This window comes from Podarcis bocagei, assembly GCF_964188305.1.
Source record: "Podarcis bocagei genome assembly, chromosome: 2".
Classification (NCBI taxonomy): domain Eukaryota; kingdom Metazoa; phylum Chordata; class Lepidosauria; order Squamata; family Lacertidae; genus Podarcis; species Podarcis bocagei.
Window position 1 is genome coordinate 62,031,069 of NC_138126.1, and position 6,004 is coordinate 62,037,072.

The following is a 6,004-nucleotide window of genomic DNA, read 5'->3' on the forward strand; positions in this document are numbered from 1 at the left end:
AATGCATATCAAGTAACCACACCCACCTTTGTGAGTGGCAGGATCTAGAATCCATCTAGAATGGAAGCAAGCAGCATTTTGAGGTTGAACATGAACTATTCCAGATTGAAGAAAACCACATTTCTGTGCTACAAACAAGTTGCTGTGTACATGTGTATACACAGACTCAGTATGCAGATGTTCATTCAGTGGTGTACTTCCATTATGTTATCATGGCCAATGCTCAGAAAGGACATCTGGAGGGCCATAGGTTCCTCACCCTTTCCTTAAAAAGGTAAAGGGACCCCTGACCATGAGGTCCAGTCGTGACCGACTCTGGGGTTGCGGCGCTCATCTCGCTTTATTGGCCGAGGGAGCCGGCGTACAGCTTCTGGGTCATGTGGCCAGCATGACTCAGCCGCTTCTGGCGAACCAGAGCAGCGCACGGAAACGCCGTTTACCTTCCCGCCAGAGCAGTACCTATTTATCTACTTGCACTTTGACGTGCTTTCAACTGCTAGGTTGGCAGGAGCAGGGACCGAGCAACGGGAGCTCACCCCGTGGCGGGGATTCGAACCACCAACCTTCTGATTGGCAAGTCCTAGGCTCTGTGGTTTAACCCACAGCACCACCCGCGTCCCTACCCTTTCCTTAGAAGATCAGAAAAGGAAGCTTAACACACCTTTGCTGTGTGTACACCAGTGTTTTCTGCAGTAAACACAGAAAGAGCAACTAGCAAATTATTCACACTTTACACGTTTGCTGGGGAAACACTGGTGTGCATGTAGAACTTGTGTTTGCTGTGTGAAGTGAGGAGGTGCCCCAAGTGTACCTGGGGCACATGGCAAGAACAAGCATCTCAGTTCCAGCCAGCCAGCCATCCTCTTTTTATCAAGTTCTCCAGCTTCTCGCTGGATGTATTTTTCCTCTCCAGAGTCTCCTGACTTCCTAAGGCTTAGCAGCTAAGCCAAGTCTTCCTTCCAGACTTTGCACAGTATCTTGTGAGCTGGGCACTTCCTTCACGGCAGAAACGGATACGCAGTTCTCCCACCCCCACTCCTTGGCAGTTCTCTTCCTGTACAAAATTCTCTCCCAGTGCAGACTCCCCCCCCATCCCCCCATAGGGCCTCCAGCCAAGGCCAGGAGAACTTCCTCTTTCAGCCACGACTTCACACGTGTGCAGGACACATAAATACTTAAAACACACACACAGAGAGAAGCAGGGGATGGGAACAATCCAAGTCACAGTCCCTTCACATTGATCCTCATTGTAGCCCCCAGCAACTTGCCAGCAGTTCCCATGAGCTGTCAATTTCAGTTTTCCCACTTCCTCACTCTTTTTTCATGCTCTACTTGCAGGTACTTCTGGACAATCTGTTTGTTGAGCATTCATCCGGATTTGTTTTCAGTGAGCTTAGATGATGTTGCATCAAAGCAGTTGTTATGCCACACTTTACGGTGCAAAAAGATTTATCTTTGGGGAAGACCTCCCAGTCAACTATACAGTGGTACCTCAGGTTGAGTACTTAATTTGTTCCGGAGGTCCATTCTTAACCTGAAACTGTTCTTAACCTGAAGCACCACTTTAGCTAATGGGGCCTCCTGTTGCCGCCGCGCCGCCGGAGCACGATTTCTGTTCTCATCCTGAAGCAAAGTACTTAACCCGAGGTAATATTTCTGGGTTAGTTGAGTCTGTAACCTGAAGCATATGTAACCTGAAGCGTATGTAACCTGAGGTACCACTGTAATTGTGAAACCTGAATTTGCTGGGATGAGAGTGAATCCCACCTGAAAATAGCAGCACTCCATAAGCGCCTATTATCCCAGCCCACTTCTACGCCAGCCTTGCAATCTCCTCACCCATTGCTTAGGCTGACTCCTTGCATCCCCATATTCCTGCCATCTCACTTCAGCTAAATCCCTCAATCTCTTTCTACAAGCAGTGATGTAAGGGGGTTAGAACATGCTTTTAATGAACTTCAATAATATCTAAACTCAGCAATGAATGTGGATGAAATGTTTATCCAAGGCTCCATCATATTTTCTAGAACCCTGTTTCTGTCCACTTCAACCACTGCCTACAGGGTTTCCTTTCCTGCTCCCCACACCCACATGGCCCTGGCCCTAGGTTTCCTACACATCAAGCTTCAATGGTGCCCATCAACTCAGGTCACAGCTACGTGTGCATAGATGTACTGTACAGCTATATTTATCCAGTCCGCTGAAGCTTTAAAATACATCACAGGCTTGCAAACATCTCCAATTACATTTACTATATATACATATAAGCCAAAAAGAGCAAAACCTGGGAGGGACTGGGGTGGCTCAGTGTACAAATAAGAAAGTTTTCTTAGGTCACAAGACGCTCCCCATGGCAATGTGGTGGTTCTTAAAAATAAGATCAAATCGTGTTCAGGACTGTCATTTGGTTCACAGAATAATCCCCTCTCGACCCTCAATGTGTGCAACAATAAGTAGCTGGAAACTTGGCCATAAATGGAAGCAGAATTTATGCACAAAAATGCAGGCCCCAAAGCTCTTCTGCCTTCCGCTCTCCTGGCAGCTTCCATCCTGCAGACCCTCACTGCACCATGAAGACTCCCCTCCCTCCATTCTTAGGCTGTTTGCATGCCATGTGTTTACCAAACTGCTTCCTCAAAGAATCCTGGGGACTATAGCTTACCCCTTAACAGTTCCAGGATTGCTTGGGGGGAGTCATGAGCTTTAAATGTATGATGTGTATTCATCCCTATACTCTCTAATCTCCCTCTCAATTTCTCCCAGAGGGAAGATAGTATCCTCTGCTTATCTTGCTTTCTGAGCTCTCAAAGCAGTAGAAGCGGCTGCTAGGGGTGGAAGTCTACACCCCCTCCCTCTTCAGACATACATACATGCATCCATTTCTTTGAATGTCACCTTTCCATGATTAAAAAAACCATGCTCAAGGATGCTTACAACATGAACATTATAAAAATAACAAAAGCATTCATAAACAATAAATAAAATATCAAAAAGTACAGAACCATATCAAACAATTTCCACATAAATTATAATAAGATCTCAAATAAATAAACAAAGAATTAATAAAACAGCAGTAACCTCCCAGCACCCACCCACAAAACCCCCTATACATTGGCCTGTCCTGGGACAGTTGTACCTCAATATCTTTATAAATGACTTGGATGAAGGAACTGAGGGGATGCTGATAAAATTTGCAGATGACACTGGGAGGGGTAGCTAATGCCACAGAAGATAGAATCAGGAGTCAATATGACCTTAACAGATTGGAGAACTGGGCTAAAATTAACAAAATGAATTTCAACAGGGACAAATGTAAGGCTCTGCACTTAGGCAGGAATAACCAGCTGCACACATATAAGATGGGGGACACCTGGCTTGCCAGTAGTACATGTGAAAAGGATCTAGGGGTCTTGGTAGACTACAAGCTTAACATGAGACAGCAGTGTGATGCAGCAACAACAAAAAAGCTAATGCTATTCTAGGCTGCATCAACAGAAGTATGGTGTCCCAATTAGGGGGAAGTCATAGTACCACATTATTCTGCCTTGGTGAGACGACACCTGGAATATTGTATCCAGTTCTGGGCACCACAATTTAAGAAGGATATTGACAAGCTAGAACATGTGCAGAGGACGGCAAACAAGATGATCAGGGTTTGGAAACCAAGCCTGATAAGGAACAGTTGAGGGAGTTGGGTATGTTTAGCCTGGAAAAGAGGAGACTGAGGGGAGATATGCTAGTCGTTTCAAATATCTCAAGGGCTGTCGCACGAAGGATGGAGCAAGCTTGTTTTCTCCTGTTCCAGAGGCCAAGACCTTAACCAATGGATTCAAGTTACGATAAAGGAGATCCCAACTAAACAGGAAAAGCTTTACGACAGTAAGAGCTGTTTGACAGTGGAAAGGACTCCTTTGGGAGGTGGTCTTTTTCCTTGGAGGTTTCCAAGCAGAGGTTGCAGCGATGGACTTTGTGCTTCAAATTTCAGTGGCGCCTGTTATATGATGCCAAATTCTGGCACCCCCTGCTTCTCGCATTCCATTGGATGTCATGGTTGCAGCACCCACTGCGACGCTCCCAAAGCTCAGCGCCCAGTGTGGCCGCACCCGCCACACTCCCCTAGATCAGCCTTTGGAGGTTGGATGGCCATTTGTCAGGGATGCTTTAATTGAGAGGATTCTATTCCTGCATTGCAGGGGGTAGGACTAGATGACCCTCGGAGTCCCTGCCAATTCTATACTTCTAAGAATCTTCAGGATGCCCATGTATTCCAAAGAGGCGGGCAGCTACCCTTCTAGTATCACTGGCAGAACAGCGCCATCTAGCAGCCAAATAGAGAAGCGGCACCTACCTATAGCATCCTCCTGAACCTGCCCAACTGACCAGTGCCGATTTATGTATAAGGCTGATCGCCAAAGAATTGATGCTTTTGTATTATGGTGCTGGAGGAGACTCTTGAGAGTTCCATGGACTGCAAGAAGATCAAATCTATCCATTCTTAAGGAAATCAGCCCTGAGTGCTCACTGGAAGGACAGATCGTGAAGCTGAGGCTCCAATACTTTGGCCACCTCATGAGAAGAGAAGACTCCCTGGAAAAGACCCTGATGTTGGGAAAGATGGAGGGCACAAGGAGAAGGGGATGGCAGAGGACGAGATGGTTGGACAGTGTTCTCAAAGCTACAAACATGAGTCTGACCAAACTGCAGGAGACAGTGGAAGACAGGAGTGCCTGGCGTGCTCTGGTCCATGGGGTCACGAAGAGTCGGACACGACTAAACGACTAAACAACAACAACAAACCAAGCTATAGTCTAGGGCCCCACTCTTTTGGGGGGCCCCAAAAATAAGAAAAAAACTGGATGTCCATTTACAAAATATAAGATAAAAAATAAATAAAATAAAACCTACATACAGCAACATTGTTTTGTGTTGTGTTTGGACCTATTAGGCCCATAAATTACCGTATTGCATATATTTAACACAAAAAACAGCGACAACTTGTTGTTGACAAAGGACAGCTGGACATATAAAGGGTCCCATTACCTTCAGGAGCTTAGGGCCTCATCAAACCTAACTCCAACCCTGAACCTAGGGGATAAATGAAGCTGGGAGCAGAAACTCTATTCATTGCCCTGGCTTTAACCCTTTCTGTCTATTCCACCCTGTGCAAAGTGGGATGGGATGGGACGTGGAGGAAGCAGCAGGTCGCCCCGCCCCCCTTATTTATTCCTAGTTATATATCTCTTAGGTGCTTCCTCGGCCCTGCCTCGCCGTTCTGGTGGGCACAGGGTGGATGAGGCGCGGGCACGAGCGAGTGGCAAGGAAGGCTTTGCGGTGGACGACGCCCAGCAGGCGACAGCCTTGCCTCCCTGGCCGCGAGCCGCCGCTGTTCTGTTTCGAAAATGCACGCGCGAACTAGAGCAGCATGAGGCAAGGCTGCGCCCTTGTGGCCGCAGTAGGTGGAGGCCTGAGTGGCCCAGCAGAAGTCGGAGCAGGACAGGCCCCGACCTCCACCGTGTCCTTTCCTAGGGACCTGTTGTTCACAACTCATTTTTCCCTCAGAAAACTCTTGCAGGAGAAATGAGCTCTGAGTCTCCCTTTTAGGCTTCAGGGGCTGCCTTTTGTGCGTTTATCCTCATTCTTGCCCCCTTTTTTTGCAGCATCCACAAGACATCTTATATCCCCCACCTCCGGGGGAAAAGAAATAATAAGAAATAAAAGAAATAATAATCCAGATCTATCATTTCCTGGATTATCATTTCCCGTGCTTTAATCTGTTGCCAATGAACCTTTTGCAGATTATGCCGCTGTCTGAAAGCACCCCCCCAGTTCTGCTTGCGTGCCACGAAATCCATTTTGCCAGAAAGGCATTTTTGTCCCTTTGGGGTGGGTGGGATTTGGTCACATACTAGCAAATTAAGGCTGCACAATCAAAGTGGATTTGGCGCTCGCGCACCAAAACAAGAATTGCCCCCCCCCAAACCAGACTTTTGGGGATAAAGTGACA